The 14,015-nt window shown below is 73.5% G+C and overlaps 11 non-coding genes across 11 annotated transcripts; all 11 read left to right on the top strand.

Moving 5' to 3' along the window:
* The first annotated feature begins 637 nt into the window (after positions 1-637).
* Positions 638-756, top strand: LOC132595906 (5S ribosomal RNA). The gene has a single exon (XR_009562015.1). It is a non-coding gene; the product is annotated as a 5S ribosomal RNA (ribosomal RNA).
* Positions 757-1,687: 931 nt separating this feature from the next.
* LOC132595905 (5S ribosomal RNA) lies at positions 1,688-1,806 on the top strand. Its single transcript, XR_009562014.1, has one exon. It is a non-coding gene; the product is annotated as a 5S ribosomal RNA (ribosomal RNA).
* Positions 1,807-2,738: 932 nt separating this feature from the next.
* LOC132595904 (5S ribosomal RNA) lies at positions 2,739-2,857 on the top strand. Its single transcript, XR_009562013.1, has one exon. It is a non-coding gene; the product is annotated as a 5S ribosomal RNA (ribosomal RNA).
* Positions 2,858-3,789: 932 nt separating this feature from the next.
* Positions 3,790-3,908, top strand: LOC132595902 (5S ribosomal RNA). The gene has a single exon (XR_009562011.1). It is a non-coding gene; the product is annotated as a 5S ribosomal RNA (ribosomal RNA).
* Positions 3,909-4,840: 932 nt separating this feature from the next.
* Positions 4,841-4,959, top strand: LOC132595901 (5S ribosomal RNA). Its single transcript, XR_009562010.1, has one exon. It is a non-coding gene; the product is annotated as a 5S ribosomal RNA (ribosomal RNA).
* Positions 4,960-5,890: 931 nt separating this feature from the next.
* On the top strand, positions 5,891-6,009 carry LOC132595900 (5S ribosomal RNA). The gene has a single exon (XR_009562009.1). It is a non-coding gene; the product is annotated as a 5S ribosomal RNA (ribosomal RNA).
* Positions 6,010-6,941: 932 nt separating this feature from the next.
* LOC132595899 (5S ribosomal RNA) lies at positions 6,942-7,060 on the top strand. Its single transcript, XR_009562008.1, has one exon. It is a non-coding gene; the product is annotated as a 5S ribosomal RNA (ribosomal RNA).
* A 2,695-nt stretch (positions 7,061-9,755) lies between these two features.
* Positions 9,756-9,874, top strand: LOC132595898 (5S ribosomal RNA). The gene has a single exon (XR_009562007.1). It is a non-coding gene; the product is annotated as a 5S ribosomal RNA (ribosomal RNA).
* A 932-nt stretch (positions 9,875-10,806) lies between these two features.
* On the top strand, positions 10,807-10,925 carry LOC132595897 (5S ribosomal RNA). The gene has a single exon (XR_009562006.1). It is a non-coding gene; the product is annotated as a 5S ribosomal RNA (ribosomal RNA).
* Positions 10,926-11,856: 931 nt separating this feature from the next.
* On the top strand, positions 11,857-11,975 carry LOC132595896 (5S ribosomal RNA). Its single transcript, XR_009562005.1, has one exon. It is a non-coding gene; the product is annotated as a 5S ribosomal RNA (ribosomal RNA).
* Positions 11,976-12,907: 932 nt separating this feature from the next.
* On the top strand, positions 12,908-13,026 carry LOC132595895 (5S ribosomal RNA). Its single transcript, XR_009562004.1, has one exon. It is a non-coding gene; the product is annotated as a 5S ribosomal RNA (ribosomal RNA).
* The last annotated feature ends 989 nt before the right edge of the window (positions 13,027-14,015 follow it).

Genomic DNA, 14,015 nt, shown 5'->3' with positions numbered 1-14,015 from the left:
CCGGCGCCCAACCCCGGCGCCGCCACCTGTGTGCCGGTGTGTCCCTCCACAGCTCCCTCTGACAAAAGCCCCCCCCCACCCCGCCCCTCTGGCGTGTCACCGCGGCCGGGTGCGGGAGCGGGATCGAGGGCAGGGGCCGCTTCCCCGGGCCTGCCGGCCACCAGGGGCGGGGTCCTGAGCTCGGCGGGGGGTGTGGGGGCAAGGGTGGCCTTGCCGGGGCTGAGGGGCCGTGGCGACTCAATGGTGGCTCCCGGTGGCTTCGGGCCAGCTGCTGTCGGGCAGGAGGGCCGGCCCGGGCTGCGGCCGGGCTGCGCCTAGGGCCGCGTGGGCGGGCAGGGCCGATGCCCAAGGGACCGCGGGCCCCGGGCCCTGAAGCCTCCGGGGCCACGTCCCTGTGAGCGACGTGCGGGATCTTGGGCGGGGCGCCAAGCGCCGAAGGGTTTGCTGGGTCACGGCCGCCCTGGGCTGGGAGGTGGTCGCCAAACCCTCCGCCGCCGCCCGATACCCGAGACCTCCGTTGCCCCTGCCTGGGCGGGCGAGGGGGCCCTGCCGGGGCGGGCCGGCCGCCAGGCTGGCGTTAAGGCGCCAGCGCCAGCGAAACTGGGCCTCAAGAGGCCGCCCGCGGCCCCCCGCCCCCGTCTACGGCCATACCACCCTGAACGCGCCCGATCTCGTCTGATCTCGGAAGCTAAGCAGGGTCGGGCCTGGTTAGTACTTGGATGGGAGACCGCCTGGGAATACCGGGTGCTGTAGGCTTTTTGCCTCCCGCTCCGCCCGCCTTCTCCTTTACTCGCCCGCGGCGGGGTCGCCGGCTCCGCCCCCGCCGGGCCCCGCTGCAGGCCCCACCTCCTCAGGCCCCTCCCACCACGGCGCGCGCCGGCGGGGTCGCTCCCCGCCGGCCCGGCCGGCCAGGCGGCCAGAAGGCGGCCCTGGAAGGCAGCCGCACCCCAGACGCTCCCGGGGTGGCTGGCCCGGACCCAGACTCCGCCGCGGGCCCAGTTGCCGTCCTTTCGGCCCGCGAGCCCCTCGACCTGCACCTGGCCGCCCCCACCGGCGCCCAACCCCGGCGCCGCCACCTGTGTGCCGGTGTGTCCCTCCACAGCTCCCTCCGACAAAAGCCCCCCCCCACCCCGCCCCTCTGGCGTGTCACCGCGGCCGGGTGCGGGAGCGGGATCGAGGGCAGGGGCCGCTTCCCCGGGCCTGCCGGCCACCAGGGGCGGGGTCCTGAGCTCGGCGGGGGGTGTGGGGGCAAGGGTGGCCTTGCCGGGGCTGAGGGGCCGTGGCGACTCAATGGTGGCTCCCGGTGGCTTCGGGCCAGCTGCTGTCGGGCAGGAGGGCCGGCCCGGGCTGCGGCCGGGCTGCGCCTAGGGCCGCGTGGGCGGGCAGGGCCGATGCCCAAGGGACCGCGGGCCCCGGGCCCTGAAGCCTCCGGGGCCACGTCCCTGTGAGCGACGTGCGGGATCTTGGGCGGGGCGCCAAGCGCCGAAGGGTTTGCTGGGTCACGGCCGCCCTGGGCTGGGAGGTGGTCGCCAAACCCTCCGCCGCCGCCCGATACCCGAGACCTCCGTTGCCCCTGCCTGGGCGGGCGAGGGGGCCCTGCCGGGGCGGGCCGGCCGCCAGGCTGGCGTTAAGGCGCCAGCGCCAGCGAAACTGGGCCTCAAGAGGCCGCCCGCGGCCCCCCGCCCCCGTCTACGGCCATACCACCCTGAACGCGCCCGATCTCGTCTGATCTCGGAAGCTAAGCAGGGTCGGGCCTGGTTAGTACTTGGATGGGAGACCGCCTGGGAATACCGGGTGCTGTAGGCTTTTTGCCTCCCGCTCCGCCCGCCTTCTCCTTTACTCGCCCGCGGCGGGGGCCGCCGGCTCCGCCCCCGCCGGGCCCCGCTGCAGGCCCCACCTCCTCAGGCCCCTCCCACCACGGCGCGCGCCGGCGGGGTCGCTCCCCGCCGGCCCGGCCGGCCAGGCGGCCAGAAGGCGGCCCTGGAAGGCAGGCGCACCCCAGACGCTCCCGGGGTGGCTGGCCCGGACCCAGACTCCGCCGCGGGCCCAGTTGCCGTCCTTTCGGCCCGCGAGCCCCTCGACCTGCACCTGGCCGCCCCCACCGGCGCCCAGCCCCGGCGCCGCCACCTGTGTGCCGGTGTGTCCCTCCACAGCTCCCTCCGACAAAAGCCCCCCCCCACCCCGCCCCTCTGGCGTGTCACCGCGGCCGGGTGCGGGAGCGGGATCGAGGGCAGGGGCCGCTTCCCCGGGCCTGCCGGCCACCAGGGGCGGGGTCCTGAGCTCGGCGGGGGGTGTGGGGGCAAGGGTGGCCTTGCCGGGGCTGAGGGGCCGTGGCGACTCATTGGTGGCTCCCGGTGGCTTCGGGCCAGCTGCTGTCGGGCAGGAGGGCCGGCCCGGGCTGCGGCCGGGCTGCGCCTAGGGCCGCGTGGGCGGGCAGGGCCGATGCCCAAGGGACCGCGGGCCCCGGGCCCTGAAGCCTCCGGGGCCACGTCCCTGTGAGCGACGTGCGGGATCTTGGGCGGGGCGCCAAGCGCCGAAGGGTTTGCTGGGTCACGGCCGCCCTGGGCTGGGAGGTGGTCGCCAAACCCTCCGCCGCCGCCCGATACCCGAGACCTCCGTTGCCCCTGCCTGGGCGGGCGAGGGGGCCCTGCCGGGGCGGGCCGGCCGCCAGGCTGGCGTTAAGGCGCCAGCGCCAGCGAAACTGGGCCTCAAGAGGCCGCCCGCGGCCCCCCGCCCCCGTCTACGGCCATACCACCCTGAACGCGCCCGATCTCGTCTGATCTCGGAAGCTAAGCAGGGTCGGGCCTGGTTAGTACTTGGATGGGAGACCGCCTGGGAATACCGGGTGCTGTAGGCTTTTTGCCTCCCGCTCCGCCCGCCTTCTCCTTTACTCGCCCGCGGCGGGGGCCGCCGGCTCCGCCCCCGCCGGGCCCCGCTGCAGGCCCCACCTCCTCAGGCCCCTCCCACCACGGCGCGCGCCGGCGGGGTCGCTCCCCGCCGGCCCGGCCGGCCAGGCGGCCAGAAGGCGGCCCTGGAAGGCAGGCGCACCCCAGACGCTCCCGGGGTGGCTGGCCCGGACCCAGACTCCGCCGCGGGCCCAGTTGCCGTCCTTTCGGCCCGCGAGCCCCTCGACCTGCACCTGGCCGCCCCCACCGGCGCCCAGCCCCGGCGCCGCCACCTGTGTGCCGGTGTGTCCCTCCACAGCTCCCTCTGACAAAAGCCCCCCCCCACCCCGCCCCTCTGGCGTGTCACCGCGGCCGGGTGCGGGAGCGGGATCGAGGGCAGGGGCCGCTTCCCCGGGCCTGCCGGCCACCAGGGGCGGGGTCCTGAGCTCGGCGGGGGGTGTGGGGGCAAGGGTGGCCTTGCCGGGGCTGAGGGGCCGTGGCGACTCAATGGTGGCTCCCGGTGGCTTCGGGCCAGCTGCTGTCGGGCAGGAGGGCCGGCCCGGGCTGCGGCCGGGCTGCGCCTAGGGCCGCGTGGGCGGGCAGGGCCGATGCCCAAGGGACCGCGGGCCCCGGGCCCTGAAGCCTCCGGGGCCACGTCCCTGTGAGCGACGTGCGGGATCTTGGGCGGGGCGCCAAGCGCCGAAGGGTTTGCTGGGTCACGGCCGCCCTGGGCTGGGAGGTGGTCGCCAAACCCTCCGCCGCCGCCCGATACCCGAGACCTCCGTTGCCCCTGCCTGGGCGGGCGAGGGGGCCCTGCCGGGGCGGGCCGGCCGCCAGGCTGGCGTTAAGGCGCCAGCGCCAGCGAAACTGGGCCTCAAGAGGCCGCCCGCGGCCCCCCGCCCCCGTCTACGGCCATACCACCCTGAACGCGCCCGATCTCGTCTGATCTCGGAAGCTAAGCAGGGTCGGGCCTGGTTAGTACTTGGATGGGAGACCGCCTGGGAATACCGGGTGCTGTAGGCTTTTTGCCTCCCGCTCCGCCCGCCTTCTCCTTTACTCGCCCGCGGCGGGGGCCGCCGGCTCCGCCCCCGCCGGGCCCCGCTGCAGGCCCCACCTCCTCAGGCCCCTCCCACCACGGCGCGCGCCGGCGGGGTCGCTCCCCGCCGGCCCGGCCGGCCAGGCGGCCAGAAGGCGGCCCTGGAAGGCAGGCGCACCCCAGACGCTCCCGGGGTGGCTGGCCCGGACCCAGACTCCGCCGCGGGCCCAGTTGCCGTCCTTTCGGCCCGCGAGCCCCTCGACCTGCACCTGGCCGCCCCCACCGGCGCCCAGCCCCGGCGCCGCCACCTGTGTGCCGGTGTGTCCCTCCACAGCTCCCTCCGACAAAAGCCCCCCCCCACCCCGCCCCTCTGGCGTGTCACCGCGGCCGGGTGCGGGAGCGGGATCGAGGGCAGGGGCCGCTTCCCCGGGCCTGCCGGCCACCAGGGGCGGGGTCCTGAGCTCGGCGGGGGGTGTGGGGGCAAGGGTGGCCTTGCCGGGGCTGAGGGGCCGTGGCGACTCATTGGTGGCTCCCGGTGGCTTCGGGCCAGCTGCTGTCGGGCAGGAGGGCCGGCCCGGGCTGCGGCCGGGCTGCGCCTAGGGCCGCGTGGGCGGGCAGGGCCGATGCCCAAGGGACCGCGGGCCCCGGGCCCTGAAGCCTCCGGGGCCACGTCCCTGTGAGCGACGTGCGGGATCTTGGGCGGGGCGCCAAGCGCCGAAGGGTTTGCTGGGTCACGGCCGCCCTGGGCTGGGAGGTGGTCGCCAAACCCTCCGCCGCCGCCCGATACCCGAGACCTCCGTTGCCCCTGCCTGGGCGGGCGAGGGGGCCCTGCCGGGGCGGGCCGGCCGCCAGGCTGGCGTTAAGGCGCCAGCGCCAGCGAAACTGGGCCTCAAGAGGCCGCCCGCGGCCCCCCGCCCCCGTCTACGGCCATACCACCCTGAACGCGCCCGATCTCGTCTGATCTCGGAAGCTAAGCAGGGTCGGGCCTGGTTAGTACTTGGATGGGAGACCGCCTGGGAATACCGGGTGCTGTAGGCTTTTTGCCTCCCGCTCCGCCCGCCTTCTCCTTTACTCGCCCGCGGCGGGGTCGCCGGCTCCGCCCCCGCCGGGCCCCGCTGCAGGCCCCACCTCCTCAGGCCCCTCCCACCACGGCGCGCGCCGGCGGGGTCGCTCCCCGCCGGCCCGGCCGGCCAGGCGGCCAGAAGGCGGCCCTGGAAGGCAGCCGCACCCCAGACGCTCCCGGGGTGGCTGGCCCGGACCCAGACTCCGCCGCGGGCCCAGTTGCCGTCCTTTCGGCCCGCGAGCCCCTCGACCTGCACCTGGCCGCCCCCACCGGCGCCCAACCCCGGCGCCGCCACCTGTGTGCCGGTGTGTCCCTCCACAGCTCCCTCCGACAAAAGCCCCCCCCCACCCCGCCCCTCTGGCGTGTCACCGCGGCCGGGTGCGGGAGCGGGATCGAGGGCAGGGGCCGCTTCCCCGGGCCTGCCGGCCACCAGGGGCGGGGTCCTGAGCTCGGCGGGGGGTGTGGGGGCAAGGGTGGCCTTGCCGGGGCTGAGGGGCCGTGGCGACTCAATGGTGGCTCCCGGTGGCTTCGGGCCAGCTGCTGTCGGGCAGGAGGGCCGGCCCGGGCTGCGGCCGGGCTGCGCCTAGGGCCGCGTGGGCGGGCAGGGCCGATGCCCAAGGGACCGCGGGCCCCGGGCCCTGAAGCCTCCGGGGCCACGTCCCTGTGAGCGACGTGCGGGATCTTGGGCGGGGCGCCAAGCGCCGAAGGGTTTGCTGGGTCACGGCCGCCCTGGGCTGGGAGGTGGTCGCCAAACCCTCCGCCGCCGCCCGATACCCGAGACCTCCGTTGCCCCTGCCTGGGCGGGCGAGGGGGCCCTGCCGGGGCGGGCCGGCCGCCAGGCTGGCGTTAAGGCGCCAGCGCCAGCGAAACTGGGCCTCAAGAGGCCGCCCGCGGCCCCCCGCCCCCGTCTACGGCCATACCACCCTGAACGCGCCCGATCTCGTCTGATCTCGGAAGCTAAGCAGGGTCGGGCCTGGTTAGTACTTGGATGGGAGACCGCCTGGGAATACCGGGTGCTGTAGGCTTTTTGCCTCCCGCTCCGCCCGCCTTCTCCTTTACTCGCCCGCGGCGGGGGCCGCCGGCTCCGCCCCCGCCGGGCCCCGCTGCAGGCCCCACCTCCTCAGGCCCCTCCCACCACGGCGCGCGCCGGCGGGGTCGCTCCCCGCCGGCCCGGCCGGCCAGGCGGCCAGAAGGCGGCCCTGGAAGGCAGGCGCACCCCAGACGCTCCCGGGGTGGCTGGCCCGGACCCAGACTCCGCCGCGGGCCCAGTTGCCGTCCTTTCGGCCCGCGAGCCCCTCGACCTGCACCTGGCCGCCCCCACCGGCGCCCAGCCCCGGCGCCGCCACCTGTGTGCCGGTGTGTCCCTCCACAGCTCCCTCTGACAAAAGCCCCCCCCCACCCCGCCCCTCTGGCGTGTCACCGCGGCCGGGTGCGGGAGCGGGATCGAGGGCAGGGGCCGCTTCCCCGGGCCTGCCGGCCACCAGGGGCGGGGTCCTGAGCTCGGCGGGGGGTGTGGGGGCAAGGGTGGCCTTGCCGGGGCTGAGGGGCCGTGGCGACTCAATGGTGGCTCCCAGTGGCTTCGGGCCAGCTGCTGTCGGGCAGGAGGGCCGGCCCGGGCTGCGGCCGGGCTGCGCCTAGGGCCGCGTGGGCGGGCAGGGCCGATGCCCAAGGGACCGCGGGCCCCGGGCCCTGAAGCCTCCGGGGCCACGTCCCTGTGAGCGACGTGCGGGATCTTGGGCGGGGCGCCAAGCGCCGAAGGGTTTGCTGGGTCACGGCCGCCCTGGGCTGGGAGGTGGTCGCCAAACCCTCCGCCGCCGCCCGATACCCGAAACCTCCGTTGCCCCTGCCTGGGCGGGCGAGGGGGCCCTGCCGGGGCGGGCCGGCCGCCAGGCTGGCGTTAAGGCGCCAGCGCCAGCGAAACTGGGCCTCAAGAGGCCGCCCGCGGCCCCCCGCCCCCGTCTACGGCCATACCACCCTGAACGCGCCCGATCTCGTCTGATCTCGGAAGCTAAGCAGGGTCGGGCCTGGTTAGTACTTGGATGGGAGACCGCCTGGGAATACCGGGTGCTGTAGGCTTTTTGCCTCCCGCTCCGCCCGCCTTCTCCTTTACTCGCCCGCGGCGGGGGGGCCGCCGGCTCCGCCCCCGCCGAGCCCCGCTGCAGGCAGTAGTCAAGGTGGTTTACCTGCCCGAGCAGGAAGCTTGGGCGATGGCAGAAGTGGGAAGAAACTCTTGAGCACAGGTTCTTGGGATCCACGGAGCAGCGCATGCACATGCGATGGGTGCCTACACAGCTGGCTTGCTTGTCTGTGGGGAAAGGCGAGATGGGTCAGGGCCTGGGTTCCTGAGGGGCTGAGAATCAAGGCAGGGATAGAAGAAAGGGGACAGGCCCACATCCCCTGAACCCACGCCGGCGCCCACTCACCTTTGTGGAAAATACGATTGAAAAGTGCCCGCAAGAATCTCTTCAGATGCCTCCAGAGTTGAGGGAAGAAGGGGAGGGGGGAGGCCGGGAGCAGGGTGAGCCCTGAAATCCAACCCTTGTCCCGGTCACACCCCAGCAGCCCTCCCACCTCAGCCCCTTCAAGACCCCAGGGCTCCCCCAACCGCGCTGCACAGATCCTGCCCTGACCGTAGTCACCATGTTGATCCCCACGTTGAGCAAGATGAAGCTGACCGGGATCAGAAGAATTGAGTATCCTTGCTCCTGGCATTTCCTGGGGATGGGGCCAGTGAACGGCTCGGCTCGGTAGTAGTTTCGCTCACCCATGGCCGTTGGTCCCAGGACTGCCTGGGCCCTCTGCCCTCCAGTTTTAACTGGGAGCCAGACTGGGTCATAATGGGGCAGGTGGTGAGGTCACAGTGAGGGAGGGGGATGAAAAGGAGGGCCCAGAGTGGCATTCCCTGGTAACCAGGGTCAGGTAAGCTGAGCCTGGACAGTCAAACAGGGCCCGGTGGCCGGCATACATCCCCTCGAGCGGTCATTCATTCGCTCACCGCCCGCTGACTCACTTGTTCAAATGACACATTGCGTCTCTTGGCCCCTCTTGAGACTAGGAAGACCTTGGCCTCAGAGGCCTGCTGAAGGCCTGGCTGGAGTCCAGAGCCTCAGCCTTCTTCATGCCCTTCACTGGGCCTGGAGCTGGACCTGCCCAGATGTGGAACCTCCCAGTTTGGAAGCAACTTCTTGTATGAGGCTCTCTGTGGACAGGGACAGCTGAGACACAGAGGAGGTGCCCAGAGACCAGGGGTTTGGAGTCTGCAGCTGCAGATGTACTTAGTGCATGGTATAGGACCAGGAGGGGCCTGCTGGCAGAACTGTGGCCACTAAACCAAAGGGACCCTCAGGCCAAGAAGGGGACACTGGCTTCTTATTGCAGGAAGCCAAGCGCAGGGACCCAGGCTGGCAGAAGGAGTGGCGCTTCCAAGCCACAGACCACCAATGTTTCCTGGACTCTGGCGCTCTTTATTCCTCTCTCCATGCCCTGCCGCCCCCTGCCCCTGCCCCCACTTGCTGCTGGTAAGTTCATTTTCCCAGTCTGGCTCCCGTGCAGAGAGGGCCTGGAGGCCGAGGTGGAAGGTAGCAGCGAGTTGGCCCGCGCTTGGCCCTCCTGCGGTTGCCGCTTCAGCACCAGACTGTCATACACCTGGTAGTTGGCATTGCCTCCCGGGTTCCGGCTGAGTGGCATGAAGGTGGGCGGGGGTGGAGGGTGCTCGGTAGCCTGGACGTCGGGCAGGAGGTGAGAGGGGCGGAGGAGCAGCGCTGAGCTGGGAGCCGGGGCCCGCTGGTCCGAGGCCTCGGCCAGTACCGTGAGGGAGGCGGAGGTGGCCACAGGGCGCCGCAAGGGCAGGATCTCAGCCCATTCGGCCGCCGGGTGCCGCACCTCGTGGGGATCGCGGGAGTAATCCAAGTGTCCCGTGGAGGGATGCAGGCTGCGGTTGGACTCGCTGTGAGCACAGCTGGGGAGGCTACGTCTGTGGGCCGGTGGGGTGTCGCGCTACCAGGCGTCGGGCCGGTAGACCCGAGGCACCAGAGCGGCTGGAGGCTCAGAGCCCTCCAGACCCAGACTCCGCCGCGGGCCCAGTTGCCGTCCTTTCGGCCCGCGAGCCCCTCGACCTGCACCTGGCCGCCCCCACCGGCGCCCAGCCCCGGCGCCGCCACCTGTGTGCCGGTGTGTCCCTCCACAGCTCCCTCCGACAAAAGCCCCCCCCCACCCCGCCCCTCTGGCGTGTCACCGCGGCCGGGTGCGGGAGCGGGATCGAGGGCAGGGGCCGCTTCCCCGGACCTGCCGGCCACCAGGGGCGGGGTCCTGAGCTCGGCGGGGGGTGTGGGGGCAAGGGTGGCCTTGCCGGGGCTGAGGGGCCGTGGCGACTCAATGGTGGCTCCCGGTGGCTTCGGGCCAGCTGCTGTCGGGCAGGAGGGCCGGCCCGGGCTGCGGCCGGGCTGCGCCTAGGGCCGCGTGGGCGGGCAGGGCCGATGCCCAAGGGACCGCGGGCCCCGGGCCCTGAAGCCTCCGGGGCCACGTCCCTGTGAGCGACGTGCGGGATCTTGGGCGGGGCGCCAAGCGCCGAAGGGTTTGCTGGGTCACGGCCGCCCTGGGCTGGGAGGTGGTCGCCAAACCCTCCGCCGCCGCCCGATACCCGAGACCTCCGTTGCCCCTGCCTGGGCGGGCGAGGGGGCCCTGCCGGGGCGGGCCGGCCGCCAGGCTGGCGTTAAGGCGCCAGCGCCAGCGAAACTGGGCCTCAAGAGGCCGCCCGCGGCCCCCCGCCCCCGTCTACGGCCATACCACCCTGAACGCGCCCGATCTCGTCTGATCTCGGAAGCTAAGCAGGGTCGGGCCTGGTTAGTACTTGGATGGGAGACCGCCTGGGAATACCGGGTGCTGTAGGCTTTTTGCCTCCCGCTCCGCCCGCCTTCTCCTTTACTCGCCCGCGGCGGGGGCCGCCGGCTCCGCCCCCGCCGGGCCCCGCTGCAGGCCCCACCTCCTCAGGCCCCTCCCACCACGGCGCGCGCCGGCGGGGTCGCTCCCCGCCGGCCCGGCCGGCCAGGCGGCCAGAAGGCGGCCCTGGAAGGCAGGCGCACCCCAGACGCTCCCGGGGTGGCTGGCCCGGACCCAGACTCCGCCGCGGGCCCAGTTGCCGTCCTTTCGGCCCGCGAGCCCCTCGACCTGCACCTGGCCGCCCCCACCGGCGCCCAGCCCCGGCGCCGCCACCTGTGTGCCGGTGTGTCCCTCCACAGCTCCCTCCGACAAAAGCCCCCCCCCACCCCGCCCCTCTGGCGTGTCACCGCGGCCGGGTGCGGGAGCGGGATCGAGGGCAGGGGCCGCTTCCCCGGGCCTGCCGGCCACCAGGGGCGGGGTCCTGAGCTCGGCGGGGGGTGTGGGGGCAAGGGTGGCCTTGCCGGGGCTGAGGGGCCGTGGCGACTCATTGGTGGCTCCCGGTGGCTTCGGGCCAGCTGCTGTCGGGCAGGAGGGCCGGCCCGGGCTGCGGCCGGGCTGCGCCTAGGGCCGCGTGGGCGGGCAGGGCCGATGCCCAAGGGACCGCGGGCCCCGGGCCCTGAAGCCTCCGGGGCCACGTCCCTGTGAGCGACGTGCGGGATCTTGGGCGGGGCGCCAAGCGCCGAAGGGTTTGCTGGGTCACGGCCGCCCTGGGCTGGGAGGTGGTCGCCAAACCCTCCGCCGCCGCCCGATACCCGAGACCTCCGTTGCCCCTGCCTGGGCGGGCGAGGGGGCCCTGCCGGGGCGGGCCGGCCGCCAGGCTGGCGTTAAGGCGCCAGCGCCAGCGAAACTGGGCCTCAAGAGGCCGCCCGCGGCCCCCCGCCCCCGTCTACGGCCATACCACCCTGAACGCGCCCGATCTCGTCTGATCTCGGAAGCTAAGCAGGGTCGGGCCTGGTTAGTACTTGGATGGGAGACCGCCTGGGAATACCGGGTGCTGTAGGCTTTTTGCCTCCCGCTCCGCCCGCCTTCTCCTTTACTCGCCCGCGGCGGGGTCGCCGGCTCCGCCCCCGCCGGGCCCCGCTGCAGGCCCCACCTCCTCAGGCCCCTCCCACCACGGCGCGCGCCGGCGGGGTCGCTCCCCGCCGGCCCGGCCGGCCAGGCGGCCAGAAGGCGGCCCTGGAAGGCAGCCGCACCCCAGACGCTCCCGGGGTGGCTGGCCCGGACCCAGACTCCGCCGCGGGCCCAGTTGCCGTCCTTTCGGCCCGCGAGCCCCTCGACCTGCACCTGGCCGCCCCCACCGGCGCCCAACCCCGGCGCCGCCACCTGTGTGCCGGTGTGTCCCTCCACAGCTCCCTCCGACAAAAGCCCCCCCCCACCCCGCCCCTCTGGCGTGTCACCGCGGCCGGGTGCGGGAGCGGGATCGAGGGCAGGGGCCGCTTCCCCGGGCCTGCCGGCCACCAGGGGCGGGGTCCTGAGCTCGGCGGGGGGTGTGGGGGCAAGGGTGGCCTTGCCGGGGCTGAGGGGCCGTGGCGACTCAATGGTGGCTCCCGGTGGCTTCGGGCCAGCTGCTGTCGGGCAGGAGGGCCGGCCCGGGCTGCGGCCGGGCTGCGCCTAGGGCCGCGTGGGCGGGCAGGGCCGATGCCCAAGGGACCGCGGGCCCCGGGCCCTGAAGCCTCCGGGGCCACGTCCCTGTGAGCGACGTGCGGGATCTTGGGCGGGGCGCCAAGCGCCGAAGGGTTTGCTGGGTCACGGCCGCCCTGGGCTGGGAGGTGGTCGCCAAACCCTCCGCCGCCGCCCGATACCCGAGACCTCCGTTGCCCCTGCCTGGGCGGGCGAGGGGGCCCTGCCGGGGCGGGCCGGCCGCCAGGCTGGCGTTAAGGCGCCAGCGCCAGCGAAACTGGGCCTCAAGAGGCCGCCCGCGGCCCCCCGCCCCCGTCTACGGCCATACCACCCTGAACGCGCCCGATCTCGTCTGATCTCGGAAGCTAAGCAGGGTCGGGCCTGGTTAGTACTTGGATGGGAGACCGCCTGGGAATACCGGGTGCTGTAGGCTTTTTGCCTCCCGCTCCGCCCGCCTTCTCCTTTACTCGCCCGCGGCGGGGGCCGCCGGCTCCGCCCCCGCCGGGCCCCGCTGCAGGCCCCACCTCCTCAGGCCCCTCCCACCACGGCGCGCGCCGGCGGGGTCGCTCCCCGCCGGCCCGGCCGGCCAGGCGGCCAGAAGGCGGCCCTGGAAGGCAGGCGCACCCCAGACGCTCCCGGGGTGGCTGGCCCGGACCCAGACTCCGCCGCGGGCCCAGTTGCCGTCCTTTCGGCCCGCGAGCCCCTCGACCTGCACCTGGCCGCCCCCACCGGCGCCCAGCCCCGGCGCCGCCACCTGTGTGCCGGTGTGTCCCTCCACAGCTCCCTCTGACAAAAGCCCCCCCCCACCCCGCCCCTCTGGCGTGTCACCGCGGCCGGGTGCGGGAGCGGGATCGAGGGCAGGGGCCGCTTCCCCGGGCCTGCCGGCCACCAGGGGCGGGGTCCTGAGCTCGGCGGGGGGTGTGGGGGCAAGGGTGGCCTTGCCGGGGCTGAGGGGCCGTGGCGACTCAATGGTGGCTCCCAGTGGCTTCGGGCCAGCTGCTGTCGGGCAGGAGGGCCGGCCCGGGCTGCGGCCGGGCTGCGCCTAGGGCCGCGTGGGCGGGCAGGGCCGATGCCCAAGGGACCGCGGGCCCCGGGCCCTGAAGCCTCCGGGGCCACGTCCCTGTGAGCGACGTGCGGGATCTTGGGCGGGGCGCCAAGCGCCGAAGGGTTTGCTGGGTCACGGCCGCCCTGGGCTGGGAGGTGGTCGCCAAACCCTCCGCCGCCGCCCGATACCCGAAACCTCCGTTGCCCCTGCCTGGGCGGGCGAGGGGGCCCTGCCGGGGCGGGCCGGCCGCCAGGCTGGCGTTAAGGCGCCAGCGCCAGCGAAACTGGGCCTCAAGAGGCCGCCCGCGGCCCCCCGCCCCCGTCTACGGCCATACCACCCTGAACGCGCCCGATCTCGTCTGATCTCGGAAGCTAAGCAGGGTCGGGCCTGGTTAGTACTTGGATGGGAGACCGCCTGGGAATACCGGGTGCTGTAGGCTTTTTGCCTCCCGCTCCGCCCGCCTTCTCCTTTACTCGCCCGCGGCGGGGGGGCCGCCGGCTCCGCCCCCGCCGAGCCCCGCTGCAGGCAGTAGTCAAGGTGGTTTACCTGCCCGAGCAGGAAGCTTGGGCGATGGCAGAAGTGGGAAGAAACTCTTGAGCACAGGTTCTTGGGATCCACGGAGCAGCGCATGCACATGCGATGGGTGCCTACACAGCTGGCTTGCTTGTCTGTGGGGAAAGGCGAGATGGGTCAGGGCCTGGGTTCCTGAGGGGCTGAGAATCAAGGCAGGGATAGAAGAAAGGGGACAGGCCCACATCCCCTGAACCCACGCCGGCGCCCACTCACCTTTGTGGAAAATACGATTGAAAAGTGCCCGCAAGAATCTCTTCAGATGCCTCCAGAGTTGAGGGAAGAAGGGGAGGGGGGAGGCCGGGAGCAGGGTGAGCCCTGAAATCCAACCCTTGTCCCGGTCACACCCCAGCAGCCCTCCCACCTCAGCCCCTTCAAGACCCCAGGGCTCCCCCAACCGCGCTGCACAGATCCTGCCCTGACCGTAGTCACCATGTTGATCCCCACGTTGAGCAAGATGAAGCTGACCGGGATCAGAAGAATTGAGTATCCTTGCTCCTGGCATTTCCTGGGGATGGGGCCAGTGAACGGCTCGGCTCGGTAGTAGTTTCGCTCACCCATGGCCGTTGGTCCCAGGACTGCCTGGGCCCTCTGCCCTCCAGTTTTAACTGGGAGCCAGACTGGGTCATAATGGGGCAGGTGGTGAGGTCACAGTGAGGGAGGGGGATGAAAAGGAGGGCCCAGAGTGGCATTCCCTGGTAACCAGGGTCAGGTAAGCTGAGCCTGGACAGTCAAACAGGGCCCGGTGGCCGGCATACATCCCCTCGAGCGGTCATTCATTCGCTCACCGCCCGCTGACTCACTTGTTCAAATGACACATTGCGTCTCTTGGCCCCTCTTGAGACTAGGAAGACCTTG

Source organism: Globicephala melas, unplaced genomic scaffold (genome assembly GCF_963455315.2).
Source record: "Globicephala melas unplaced genomic scaffold, mGloMel1.2 SCAFFOLD_362, whole genome shotgun sequence".
In the NCBI taxonomy this organism is placed as follows: domain Eukaryota; kingdom Metazoa; phylum Chordata; class Mammalia; order Artiodactyla; family Delphinidae; genus Globicephala; species Globicephala melas.
Note: the sequence above shows the minus strand (reverse complement) of the source record. Positions and strands in the feature narration are given on the sequence as shown.